This window comes from Coturnix japonica, chromosome 1 (genome assembly GCF_054131305.1).
Source record: "Coturnix japonica strain WE chromosome 1, WE-NBRP24, whole genome shotgun sequence".
In the NCBI taxonomy this organism is placed as follows: domain Eukaryota; kingdom Metazoa; phylum Chordata; class Aves; order Galliformes; family Phasianidae; genus Coturnix; species Coturnix japonica.
In genome coordinates, this window is record NC_140663.1 from 145,388,685 (window position 1) to 145,403,659 (window position 14,975).

At 35.9% G+C, this 14,975-nt stretch overlaps 1 protein-coding gene across 6 annotated transcripts in view; it reads left to right on the plus strand.

Annotated features, from left to right (window-relative positions):
• Positions 1-14,975, plus strand: part of PCDH9 (protocadherin 9) — a 682,018-nt gene that overhangs the window by 32,190 nt on the left and 634,853 nt on the right. The window lies entirely within an intron of this gene.

Sequence of the window (14,975 nt, forward strand, 5' to 3'; positions counted from 1 at the left end):
TTTGTAAATCTGTCATCAGCATGGTTAAAATCATATGCATAATATTACAAAATATGGTATCTCCATTTACCTAAGTTCTGTCCTCATTAAATTATGTATTGGTGCTCTGTTGAACAGAGCAACTACTGACACTTCTGTAATTTCTTCTGGAGATTCAGTCAGTATTCAAGCAACTCTGCATTGAAGGGTGAGATAAAATGAGTTCTCTGTTTTGTCTAACAGCTTCATTCAGGAGACAAAAGAGAATGAGTTGTATGAAATAGTTGAGTAAACACAGAGAAAAAATTGTTAACTTTAAAATATCTAAAAATCTGGTTTATAGCTCCCAGTAGGAAAGGAGGGAAAAAAAAAAAAAGTAAATACAACAATATTGGAAAAAGATGCACTGGTACAATATGCAGTCAAATATATTGTAAGCTTTCATTTTTATTCTCTGTCTTTTTTTTAATGCTTTTTTATTAGCTGATTCAGTACTTATTGAGATAAAAATGCTAGTGGCCTCAATGGGGAATATGCCTGAGTAAAGAGGTGATTAGGCGCTGTAGAGCTTGGAATAATGATTATTTTTACTTTCTGTCCTTTTCCTATCTGGGGAAAAGGGGGGGAGAGGGGGGGGGGGGAAGGAAATTGCTCAAATTTATCTGTTTCTATTGTAGATATATATTTTGCGATGATTGATTGAAAGTGTTGGGTAAGAGGATGATATATATATTTTTTCATTTGTGGAGGGCATACATTAGTTCCCTTAAATTTACAAATATTTAGCTGTTTGCTATAATAAGAGAGGATTAGGCTTTTTAGCTTTTTCACAACTTATCACAAGCCTGTATGATCATGAGATTTTAGCTTTTCATTAGCACTGTATGTCTACATATATGAAGATGTATATAGCTCGATAGTTCCCTTTTAGAAATCCAAATATAGCTCCTTAACTACACTAGGATAGATTTTTACATATTAAATATGTGATTCTGATGTCAGGTACATTTGTTTTGAGAATGAGGTAGAAATCTATATCTCTTTCAAAACTCCTAGTTTTAGCTTGTCTGTTTACATAGTTAAAATCTTTTCAAAAAATTATTTCACTATGCCAAACTTTAGTTAAATTTCATGGCAAAATTAGACTTAATTGTCTTAATGTTGGAAAATACTCAGCTATATGCTTCAGAAATGATGCTATTCCTACAGAAAATCAAATCTTTCTTTTCAAGTGTCTTCTTCAAAAAAGATTCAAGAGCAGTGTTGAGTTGGCATCAAAAAATAATCTAGATTCAGTCTCTTAAAATATCCTCTCAGTCTCTTTAGAGATAGTTTCACCATACTCAGTTGTTTGCCTTTTTTCAGTCTCAGTAACATTTATCTCATTAAAGATGTGCTATGTAGCTAATTCAACACATTAAAACACTGATACTCCAAACTAGAGAACCATTTTTATATTTATTTCATGAAATGGGAATGGATGCTGAAGTAGTCTTATGTGAGGAAATACTGATGACCAAAAGGAGGTAGGATTATGTATTTTTCTCGCAAATACAGCCAGAGACTAGAAAAAGTACTTCAGCATTATTGTGCAGCAGAATAAACAAAAAACTCATTGTCATTAGGAATAAAAAACAACACATTTTCTGGTTTCAGGCTTTTTTTTCTATTTGAGACCCATAATTGTCCCTTGATGTATGACTTTGTATTTTTTTTTTCTAAGGCTCACATCTCTTCCTTCTTCATTAAGAATTATGAATCTTTTCATTGGGATACTACTGCCAAAGCTAAGTGATTAGCCTAATTTAGACCCTGATTGTATAACCTGGGTTCACATTAGCTGGCAGTTAATTCTGTGAGTGGCACCACTAAGTTTTAATAAAGCACGGTGGACTTGTAAATGCATACTGGTGTGCCAGGGGTTGTGTGATTAAGTACTGAATATCTTGACTCCCTTACACAGAACTATGCTGAATTCAGCCAAGCTTGAAGGCCCCTATGTTCACTTCTAAATAACTTGCTCTCAGTGATTCCTACTGTCCAGCAGCAGAAATCCCATCCTGAGGTTTTTACGAAGCGTTGTACTGTTATTGTGGTATAATGGTGTAAAAACAAAGGTACAGTCAAATTGGGATATTGTTCTTTCCTCAGATAGGACAGCTTTCTTTATCAGGATTTTTCCTTAAGGGTCACATGTGAGACTGATGAGTACCATTTCCATGGCATTTAATTATACTGAATACAACAACATTAACCATTTCTAGCTTCAGAGACAGATTCTGGGGTAAAAGGAAAAAAAAATAAAAAAATAGAATCAGCTGTAAAAAGAGGTGGAGTAGGATGAACTAAAATATCTTCACTGATAGCCATCATCAAAGGGAAGAGAAAAAGAGAATTTACTGTGAACCCAGGGGAACAATTTAATTTAGTTTTCAAACATAGATAAACTAAATAAAAATACCCTACAGAAAGAACTCTAATTTCATTTTTATTTTGATCTTAAGCCCATTACACTTTTTTTAGTTGTAGATGTTTCTATTTCAAGTGATATGATCACTGTATAAAGTTAGATATAAAAAAGGATTTAACATTCAGACTCAGTTATTCCTGTATACATGCATTTTTTCTTTTTTTTTCTTTTTTCTTTCTTTCTTTCTTTCTTTCTTTCTTTCTTTCTTTCTTTCTTTCTTTCTTTCTTTCTTTCTTTCTTTCTTTCTTTCTTTCTTTCTTTTTCTTTCTTTCTTTTCTTATAGAGGAAAACATTTTGCTTATGAAGTTTGAGATAAGTGGTTTAGTGTCTTAACTTTGCAGCTTTCTTGAAGAAAGAAGGAAGTTTCCATTTGCCTTAGTCTGAATATCTGATAAAAGCCTGCTTCATAAGAAACGAAGTCAAACGTTTTTTGTCTTTGAAAAAGGCTTTCCCTAGGTTTATGATGGAGAACAGATATGCTGAGAGAACTTGTTCAATTTCATTCTTGCATATTCACTTTGCATTTAATACAAAATGTTTTCTTGCTTGCAACATGAAGCAGAATCTTGTCAGAGCACAGCAAAGAGAAATTACATAGTGGGCTTGGCATTCCCTGACAATATGCTTTCATTGCAACTTTAAAATGTAAATGTATGGAGAAATGCATGTCATATCCCATCATAGAGTTTCACAGCTATTGCATTCATTGCCACTGGTATGTGGCAAAGTTGTTCTTTCTTCTTTTTATAGCTTGTTTCCTTTGCAAATGTAACTATACAGTGAGTTACAACTGAGAGTAAATGTTTGGCAAACCTTACCTGAACAATGGCAGTCTAAGCTCCAAGTATTTTAGGTCATTAGCAGTTTAAATTAGTGACCAGTGGTTAACGGATCTCGGCACTACATTTCTTTTTCCCCATGTTCTTTTTTAAACTGCTTTGCAGCACAATTTTCAGGTCACTACTCAATGCTTAGCAAAAGGAGTGGGTGGATTAGAATTCAGAGACATGAGAAATGTTATATGGAAATTGTTCAATACTGTTTTGACTGGCCAGAAAATATGCTAATTAAAAACATAGGAGAACATAATCCTTTTCTGAATCCAAATGGCTATGACAGTTCATACAGTTGGGAGGCATGGGACATACTTTAACCAGTTACAAAGCTATTTAGATCGATCAAAAAATACAGCGAAGAAAGATTATACCAGTGAATCCAGTTCCATATGTGTCACATCATCCTTCTTTGGCTTTTAGTTTCTTATTTTAATGTTAAATACTTGAAACACAGTCTATTATTTGGAGCATGTTTTAATTATGAAATAATTCAAGACTTCATTTTTCTGTCAGCATTACTTTTTTAGTCTGAGAGTACACAGCACTTTGTTTGAAAGTAGCATTCTCTGTGGTTTGGAATGCTTTCTTTGCTCCAGATTCTCCAAACTTGCCTTTCTGAAAGCATATTCAGAGATCAGAGACAAGCCCTATATGAGAAAGTCTTACGTTTCTTAGTAAGAGAGTGATCACAGAGACCAGGTACAAAACCTGTATTAGAATGTTTTCACTTTGCAAACAAGAATGTTACCACTTCTTCCTTAATGGGATACAGCAGGAGAAAGAGATGGAGTTACATGCAGATCAGTGGCAAGATTAGCAGAAATCCACTTTACAATCAGAACGCTTGGCATTTATCTTCGTGGTTGTTAAGTTTTTGTGTGTGGGTGTGGGATTTGTTTGTTTGTTTTTGTTTTTTTGTCAGTTGACATGATTAATTTTGTAGAGATGATAGGAGATTTACAGCTCTGTGGTGACTCATACCTGTGTACCACAGAGATGCAGTAAGAAAGCTTAAATACCATCAAGTTTGTGTGTCGCTTTACTTATTTTTGCTTTTATGTGTATAAATATATATTTTTTCGTTTTGTTGTTTGTTTCTCTTATGTTCTTCTGGTCTTTCCAGGCATGAAAAAATATTGTTTGAATTCATTTTACTTTGTTTTAATTAGTACAGGTAATTCTAATTAACATTATTTTTTAAATAGTCCTGTGCACTGATATAGCAGTATGTCGCAGTGTTGGAGGGAAATGTTGACTTCATCTAGATTTGTATTTTTTAATATGACAATAATATATTACTGTGCTGATCTGAATCACTATTCAAGTACCACTGTAAACATCTTTCCTATAGACCATGACAAGAAACAAGATAGTCTGTCTTTCTAAGGGTGACAGGAATGCCAGCTACAGTAGAAATGAATAGGAAATCAACATTATTTAAGAGAAAAAATAAGTCACTCAAAACCAAAAATAGCTGGCTATCAAAAGCAAATATTTCACTTAAGTAAAGACCTCAAACTTTCTTTAAATAGATCTCAAACTTTCTTTAAATAGATCTATGTTAAGCATTTTCAGCTAACAATTAAGATTTAAAATAAAAATAATTTTTAAAATGATAAAATATGAACTTCATTAAGAAAAATCTACAAAGACTTTTTAAACTTTCTAAAGAAATGTTGACACAGAATGCTATGTAAGTAGATGAGTAGTTGCTGAGAAATAAATGCTTTCATCTAGTATAATCAGCTGCCAACTTTTGCTGTATTCTTGGATTAAATTCATCTGACTGAGTGATCTAGTCATCTAGACACACTTTAAAGTTAGAAGAGGAAAATTAACAGTTCTGGAGCATCATTTGTTTAATTCCATTCTAAGGTAGGTGTTCCAAATCAGTCCTGTGTTTAACCCTAAATATTGATTTAAATGGGAGGGTGAGTTAAATAGTTCATTTGTAGACATGTACCTGTAGAGATTGAAGAGTAGGTGAAATAATTTTTTTAAACATTTTATTTTGCTCAATCTCTTTTATGGTCTTTCTTACTGTTTTTCTCTAAGGTATTTGAACTTATTTTACAGATTTCTTTTGCTTAGTTTCCTGAATGGATAGGATTTACTTTATCATAAACCCTAATGTGGGGGTTTCTGGAATATTGTTTTCCAAATTTCATCTACTGGAGTGCAATTCTGAAAGGTATACATTTTTATCTGTGAATCACAGTGGTGGTGCAGTCCATTCCCAGCCTCATCTCCATAACACCTTGAGGCATTTAACACCTTAGGCCTAGCTGGGTTTCTTTAGATGTCAAGGATTCTGGGGACAGTGCTACCTTGGTTGTTTTGTTTCTTTCAGTATAACTGCTTTGAATCTTTTGCTTCCATTGCTTTTCTCTCCAGGGTGAAAAAGAGGATTTTAGCTTTTGACGACAATAGCAATAATCACAATGATAATGCCATATAAACGGGAAAAGAAAAACAATTTCAAGCTTAAATTCTGAAAGAAAGAACAGCAAGCCCATAGATATGTAATTTCAAAGATCTATAGATTTTCAATAAATGCACTAGCATAATATTTATTTCACGGCAGGATATGATCAACAGTCTGGAATTTATAGAAGACACTGAGCTCTCTATCCATTCTGTTTCCCAGCTATTCTGCCCTTGGGAGCAGTGGAGCAGTCCAGGAAAGTCTGCAACAGATGAATCCAGAAACTCCTTTAGGAACATAGCAATGAGCAATATATATCAGCATTTCTCTACTGATGATATGCAGTAGGTGATCTTTTTCAAAACTGTTACTCACACAGCATTAAAAAGACATACAAAAGCTTAGCATGCCCATGGGGCTTGGGAGTCAGATTATTTCTCTCAGCGAGCTCACATCTCTAAGTTAAGGACTGTGTTATGGATGTTAGCTTTGTTGGTATAATAAAGTCTCATAAAAGAGAAATATATAAGACTAGATCCATTACCATGGAAATAGTGAAAGGTCATTTCCATGGAAACCATGGGAAGCTCTCATACCATAATTTTGAAAAAGCCTGTCTTTGAAGCTACAATGCATTTATACAATAAGCCGTGTTTAAAATTAAATCTATATAAGTAAAGCAATAGACATTTCAAAAATTTTGACTTAGTACAGCCGCTTCCTGAAAAACGCATGAATATCAAAGCCAGATGTATTATTAATTTTGGCTATGGAGAAGCTGTTTGGTATCTTTTTGTGCCTTTCCTCATGTTGCAAATTGCTGAGCTTTCTCACTGAGAGCAGTAACCTTTCAGAATTCAAGACTGAGGTTTCTGTTTTCTATGGTTTCCCTTACTGTCTAAACCTGATGCGAAATACTTTGACCTCAAGAGAATACTTTCTAGCATCTACATACATTTGTAATTAGAGAGCTCATTCAGGCATAGTGATGAAGCAAGAATCTACCTTTGTGAAGATTTTATATAAAATGTAATATTTGTACAAAGAGTGGGTTTGTTTCTTTTTTTAGAAATAACTGTGAAATCCTGTACAAGTTAATTCAGTCTAATTTTTTATTCCTTATCATCCATCACCACAATCTCTTTAGATTTTTCTTGAGACAGTTCTATAGGTAGTGCTTTTTAGAGACTTTTGAATAGGATGTCAAATCAACTAAAGAATCAATCAGTCTGCAGGTGATGTAGAAATCTACTCTAAATAAGCAAGTCTGCAGTGAGGGGTTTTTTTTTTCCTTCCCTTTTTTTTTTTTTTTCTTTCTTTCTTTTTTTTTTCCCCACAATGAGAGAGAATTTACTATTTCTTTGATGCCTCCATGGGTAGGTAGATGGGAAGAGAAGAACACTATAGTTTAATTAAAGATGAATTTCAAAAATTGGAACATGCACGCACCTGCTTTCAGTGTGGATGTACAAACAAATATGAAGTTTGCCTGTGAAATCTTTAGAAGTCTGCTAAACTAGCTTTAGCAAATAATTCAGCTTCAGAATACTTGAGCATCAAAGGGGAAGAATCCTTACTTAAGATAATTTACATAAAATCATAATGAAGGTTGGAGCCAGACTACTTTCTTTTTCTCTTATCAGGATCACTGAAGCAAAAGTGAGAGCATTCGCTTTTACGTACCTGCTTTATTTTTAAAACAGCAAGAAGCTTTCAGACATCCTACTCCCCAGGGCTGCCTATAAAGTCAATGGGAAGAGTCAGTGTATCCAAGGTTAGGCAGACTGTGCACTACAGGTCCTTCCCACAGAAGTATTTAGGAGTCTATGCCCCATTAAATCATTGGAGTGCAGTCTCTGAAACGTCTTTCCAAGCCTGACAATGCAGTTCTTTGATTACACAGGAAGCTCAGTGTTACAGCTTGGGAGGGCCATCTGAATCACCCTTAGAAATAGCAGTAGCTATAGGTCTGTGGCTGCACTTCTTTTTCTTAAAAAAATAAAAAAATAAAAAAAAATAAAAAATCCAGATATTCTACTTTCTGTACTTCTTTTACTGTCAGAATTTTGAAATGCTTTCCAAATATTGAACTTACATTTGAAGGACTTTGAGATCAAAAGTGTTAAGGCCAGCACTTCTGAAGTTTTCATGAGTTCAATGAGATTTTATCAGTACTCAATTTAAAAAACTGTAGAGCCTGACTTCATTCAGGGTCCAGGACAAAGCTTTCTTGATGAGAATCTATCTGCATTAACTGAAAACTTGAATAAATTGTTTATCGGAAGATTTAACAACCTACAAGTAGGAAGTGATGTACTGACATAATGTACAGGCCACTGTGAATAAGCTTTTCCTGGTTTGGCAACCTGACTTACAAGGCAAAAAAAAACTGAAAGGGAGAAATGAAAACACTGTGATTTCTAGTGCATTCTTAGTCTTGTGCAGGGTACACTCTTGGCTGGACTTATCATACAGTCTGTCACTTCAGACTTTGAAATAAGAAATGTTTTCAGCTAATTAATTAAAAAACAAAAACAAAAAAAACAAAACAAAACAAACAAACAAAAAACCACACCAATATTCAGTGAGGAAATAGCAGTGCAAGGTCTTGCCAAGATCCAGCTGGTGTCATTATTTTAAAATACAGATTTAAACTTTTTTTCACTGTGTGCACCTGTGTAAGTCTTCAGTGATACTCTCTGAAACTGGCCAAATGCAGACATGTGGATACTGCTATGCAGAAAGTCCACTTATGCTCTTTGATTGATCAAAGGAGAAAAATAAATATTGAAACTGCGGATTTTTCCTTGGATTTCTTCTTTCCATTTATTTTCCATTATTTATTTCTTTTCTCCTCTCCTTCCCTTCCCTTCCCTTCCCTTCCCTTCCCTTCCCTTCCCTTCCCTTCCCTTCCCTTCCCTTCCCTTCCCTTCCCTTCCCTTCCCTTCCCTTCCCTTCCCTTCCCTTCCCTTCCCTTCCCTTCCCTTCCCTTCCCTTCCCTTCCCTTCCCTTCCCTTCCCTTCCCTTCCCTTCCCTTCCCTTCCCTTCCCTTCCCTTCCCTTCCCTTCCCTTCCCTTCCCTTCCCTTCCCTCCCCTTCCCTTCCCTCCCCTTCCCTCCCCTCCCCTCCCCTCCCCTCCCCTCCCCTCCCCTCCCCTCCCCTCCCCTCCCCTCCCCTCCCCTCCCCTCCCCTCCCCTCCCCTCCCCTCCCCTCCCCTCCCCTCCCCTCCCCTCCCCTCCCCTCCCCTCCCCTCCCCTCCCCTCCCCTCCCCCCTCTCCCTCCCTCCTCTCCTCCATGTCATTTTTGTACTGATGTGCCCAAAACTGAACTCAGTACTCGAGGTGAGGCCTCACCAATGCTGAGTACAGGGGCAGGATGACTTCCCTAGTTCTGCTCATCACACCATTCCTGATACAAGCCAGGATGCCATTGGCCTTCTTGGCCACCTGGGCACACTGCTGGCTCATATTCAGCAGACTGTCCATCAGTACACCAAGGTCCCTTTCCATCAGGCAGCTTTCCAGCCACTCCTCCCCAAGCTTGTAGGGTTGCCTGGGGTGGTCATGACCAAAATTCAGGACCCAACACTTGGCCCTATTGAAACTCAAGTGTTCTCATGAACAGAACTTATGTTCTGTTATATATATAAATATGTATTTGCTTTTTGCAGGAAAGTACTGAACTGCACTCAAAAGAAAGTACACCTATAGTTTATTTATTAATTTGTTTATTTAACCATCTACTGTTACCAAGCAACTCCCTTTATTTTTCTTGTTTTTCTTGTTCTCTTCATGTTTGGTCAGATCTAAATCAACATCAAGGGAAATTCTGAATGAAACTTGTTTCATTTTTATACAGGTAGAAATACCACAGAGTGATATTTATAAGGTTTCCAGTGACATAAAGATTGTTAATCCTCATGAAAATATTGAAGTTTCAGAATTTCAGTTCAGAGATGTTGTATATGAAGAATAGTTTGGAAGTCACTTGGAATGGAGGGGATGAGAAGTGCCACACCAATGAGCTTTACTGTAGGAACCTTTATGTTCTCCTAAAAGCAAGCTTTTAGGTATGTTGATTACTTTCTTATTTTGTGTAAGTTGGGAATAATTCTTTTAACCTTTTTCCTCCTCCATGGGAAAAAAAAAAAAAAAAAAAGTTTTTAGAAGACTAAGAACCTCTGCAAACTTTTAGTACATTCACTGGTACTGATTTAGGTAGCATTTGTCTGTATTTTCCAGGCACTAAAATAAGGTATGAAGCAGGACCAGACCTGTTTGGTCTAGTCTTATGTACCCAATACAAATTGACACTAGGATATAACTTCATTCTTTATATTCAGAAGTACTATATGTTTTCCTTTTTAAATTTATTTTTAAAAGAATATTGATAAACAATATGTAAAATGGGTCAGCATTTATAAACTAATCATGCCATCAAAGGAACAAGGATATGTCATTTGCCATTGTTATAACTAATGGTGTTTAATTGACATTTTTGAAATTAAAAGAAAAGAAAAATAGTTTTAAATTATTAAAATGGGTCAGATGGTAATTTGGTGTTTCAAGTTCAAGTACAAAACCAGAATAGTATTTATTTGTATTTTACCCGCTTTTGATAATTTTACAATGGGAAACCGGAAAATATAAGCTTAATTTCTTTAGAGGAGATTTATCTGTTGAAAGGTCATACAAAAGATTATCTTGAAATGACATTTTTGAACATTATATGAAGAGAGGGATGATAAAGATTGTAGAAAGATATACAAGGAGTGTAAGCTTAATGAGAAGCATTAAAACAGAAAGTATCCATCATTTCAAATTTTAACAGAATATATATGGTAAAATGTCAAAAGAATATTCATTTTAGTTATCACTCAATTTATCATTATGAGATGAAGTGCATCATCATCCATTTTTGATATTGCCTGAATTTTCTTTGATTACAAACGTTGTTTATACACACACCACCTTCAAGAGCTTACTGTCCAAGTCAGATCCCATGTGACTTGCTCTCTGCATTTGCAGAATATTTTACAGCACTGGTACCAATTCTACAGGCAGCCATATTTAACAAATCAAAGTAAGCTGTGTACATGTGTTTCAAGTTCAAGTTCCCTGATGAGAAGTAACTCATCTTACCTGAACTTGGACCCTTTTTCACCCACTGTAATATGAACAAAAAATACTCATGCCAACATCACTAAAATCTAGCCCCACCTATTCAAATTTGATGTAACTTAACAGTTATTAATAAAAATATTGCTAATTGTAATGTAGATGGGATGTATCTAAAGATTAACAAGTGTGATATATGATATGAACAGTTTTAGCATTCTCTTAGAATGTACAACCCTTCCTAGTCTAACACATTAAACACACTTCCAATGATAAATGAAGTAATATTACATATAATACCATAACAGAATCAGTGTTAATGAAAGACATAAGACCCTTTTGTTCCATCACTGAAAACTGCAGTTAATAAAACTGTATTGAGCTAAGTTAGATTGTTCTTGTCCTTTCACAGTATACAAACGCAGGATACATATTGAGTTGTTACAGGATCCTGAGGATAAAATTCTGCCAAAGATACTTTTCAGGTCACTAGGACTGCTGTGTTTGAACTGGAGTACAGGATTTCTTTTAGTTAAAGTTTGGTACATTTTAATAATTCCTTTAATACTGAATAAACAGATTAGGAATTATTCAGAAGCTTGTTGTATTGGATTTCCTTTCCTTTTACACCTCATATTTTTACCCATTCTGACAGAGTTTTGAAAAGTCTTTTTACCCTTTTTATTCATGTAACAATCCATTTATTTACAAGGTTTTATGGTTACAACATTACTGGAATTACTGGAATAATACTGTAGAATATCCATATTTCCTATTTTATTCTCATTAAATCTATCTTTGCATATAGTAATCTAGTATAGAGTACATTTTTAAAATCTTCATAGGTGTGTACATGTATTTTATGATTTAAATGAGATGGTAGATTTGGTTTTGCTTACAATCTCCTTCTTCAGATAAGTGATTTTCCTACATGCTTGTTTTGGAAAGTCATTGCATAGTTAGTTGTGTGTGACTACACCGAATCACAGAATGGCTTAGACTGGAATGGGCCTTACCCCTTGTATGAACTGGGTAGCCAACCACTACTAGATTAGGCTGCCCATGACCTCATCCAGCCTGGCCTTGAATGTTTTCAGGGATGAGACTCCCACAACTTCTCTGGGCAACTTATGACAGTGCCTTACCACCCTTTGAGTAAAAAATTACTTCTAACTTCTAAACTAAACCTCCCCTCTTCTAGTTTAAAAGTATTCCCACTTGTCCTGTGTAAAAAGTCATTTTACTTCCTTGTTTAAAAGCTCCTGCTGAGTACTGGAGGACTGCAATGGGGTCTTCCTGAAGCCTTCTCCAGGCTAAATAAGTCAATCTCCCTCAACCTCTCTTCATAGGAGAGGTGCTACAGCCCATTGATCACGTTCATGGCTCTCTTTCAGAGCTGCTCCAACACCTGCACAACTTTTTTGTACTGGGGGCCCCAACTTTCAGTCTTGTAGTTCCAGTTCATTTCAATGGTATCTCAGATTTTGATGTGCATTCATTATCTCTTTCATATAAATATTGGATTTTTTTTTATTATTATTATTATTTTTTTTATATTTTTTTTTAAAATTCAAGGCCAACTATCAAGCTCCCAGTTGTAATAATAGTGATTTTGTGAATGATCATTGTTGGAATGTAATACTCATTCGTAGTTTATTGGCTTCATTTAAATCACACACTGTAATCACAGAATCAAAGAATTGTAGGGGTTGGAAGAGACCTCTAGAGATCATCGAGTCCAACCCCCTTGCCAAAGCAGGCTCCCTACACCACGTCACACAGGTAGGCATCCAGGTGGGTCTTGAATGTCTCCAGAGAAGGAGACTCCAGAATCAGAATCAGAATCAGAAATAACTAGCTACATGAGAATCACTAACTTCATAGAGCTCCTATCTGATAAGCATACAAAGAGCTAATCTTTCTATCTTTGAGAATAAACATCAGAGTTACTGTGTTGGAAATGTTTTACTTCCTTCTTGATACTGGTTTCTCTTTCCATCACTCCAAGTTGCTTGCAAGTATTTTAGAAAGAAAAGGTGAGTGGAAATCCGATCAGAAAAAAATATCTCTGAAATGCCTGTAATGTTCTATCCTGCTCACAATGAATTTTCTATCTTAGTACGTAGGAAATAAAAAATAGCTTTTCTAATTGCCAGCTCTGTGAATACAAACAGAATATCCACATTTAACTTTCACATTTATTTTCCTAATAAGAATTCAGCAGTTCATATTTAGATTAATCATTTTGCTGATGAAGCATAAGACAGAACAGAAACTCAGCTCAGTTTTAAGTGATGTGTAATTCAAATAATAGTAAAAACTTGTTAAAGGTGGTTTGCATGATTTTTAGACTGCCTGGGCAGATCATTCCTTAGGAGGGGAAGGGCAAAAATTAGTGAAATTATTTCTTTCCTGAGTTTGCTTTTACTGAATGTAAAAGAAATGACTTTAAGCCTAATGAAATGTAGATCCCCTCTTAACTCCAGAAGGATTTGAATGTTGGGCTGCTTGCAGATTATAAAGCACTTACTTCTTGGTTCTTGTAAGTACATTTATGAAAGTTTGTATGGTTCTGTATGTATAATACATACCATGGTAATACCCTGCTGAGACCAGACACTCAGGACCTATTCTCCATCTTACTGGATTTACTTGCTTTTACTATGCAGTTATAAAGTCCAGTTACTATCTGGCCTTGACTTTTTCAACTTCAGAAACAACTTTATTTTTGCAATTTAATGTATTCCAGTTTTGTTATTATGTGAGAAAATACTTTTTGAAATCTAAATTTACTAATTAATATACAAACTTTTTTTTTTTTTCCCCATATGTTCAGAGAGAGGAACGTTGAATTGAGAGTACTGTGTCACTGTCAACGGAGAGAGAGTTATGAAAGGCAAAAAGATCTTGTAAATAAAGATTTATGGTTCAAAAACAGTTTCATGGAATCAAGCACTTCTTTGAAATAAAGCCTGCATATGTATTTGATAAAATTATTTGGAACAGCCAAAATCCACGAGTGTCATGAGACGTCCAATTTCCTGTTTCTTAGCAGTTTTTAACAGCTGATGCCTTGTAAGTAAAATCTATCAGAGGACACCTTTCTGCAAATTTATACAGTCTGCCACTGTAGAGTTCCCCAAGGGCTCTGGAGAGACATGCAGAGAGATGTTTATTATCGTCTTCATTTATTGAAGAAAACAGCTCTTATATTTAGTGGGAGGATCACAGAAGCACAGTGAAACTCAGAGAAGTCCCTAAGCTCTGGATTTTAAATCTCCCGAGCTTGTTTGTTCTTTTATTTGCCTGTCATTGTGCACGAAACAGCATGACCACTGTTTGCCTCCCAAGCCACAGCTGCCGGCAGGGGATCAGCAAAAGGCCCAGTGCAGCAGAGGGGAGGGGAGGAAGGATGTTTACATAGATCCACTCCAGTTGGAGTTCATGTGGGAGGGATAGGTTTTAGAGACACACTAAATTCTTAAATGTGAGGTCTCCCTGTCACTGAGCAGGAACATTCCTCACCTTTCCCTCACTGCTGTTATGCCTGGCAGAGAAAGTGATTTTCTACCCACATCAAACTCCACCAAATTCTGGTTTGTTTATTCTGAGCTTATCAGGTGATTGGCCCCGGGGGAATCTTGCTAAGGATTAAAGCAGGCCACTGTGGCCCTGTGGGCAGTCAAGACTCATCGCAGCTCCATACGCATCACCCACTCCACTCAGCAGTGTCACCTCATAAGTGTTTCTCTGTGTTTACAGATGCAATAAATAAATAAATAAATAAAATCCACAGGCTCTTCTGGAACTCCCCTTTATTAATACCTGAAGAACACTGTGGATGTAGCAGATACTGCTGGTGTGTGGTCTTTAGGCATGTTCCCTGGGAGTGGCATGCCTTGAGTACTCCAGAAGGCTGGGTCACACATGCTGTGTCGCTCTTAAGAAAGGTGTAATTCACTTCTCTTTAGTCTCTCAGCAACTTCAGTGGGCTTTTATCATTCCCCTTGGATGCCCAGCAGGTTAAATAAACAGCAATCTACTTGCTCCCATACGATACCTTGATCATTGCAGTAAGTTTGCAAAGGCAGAAGAAATATATATATGTGTGTGTGTGTGTGTGTATGTGACCTCATGAACTGCAGATTC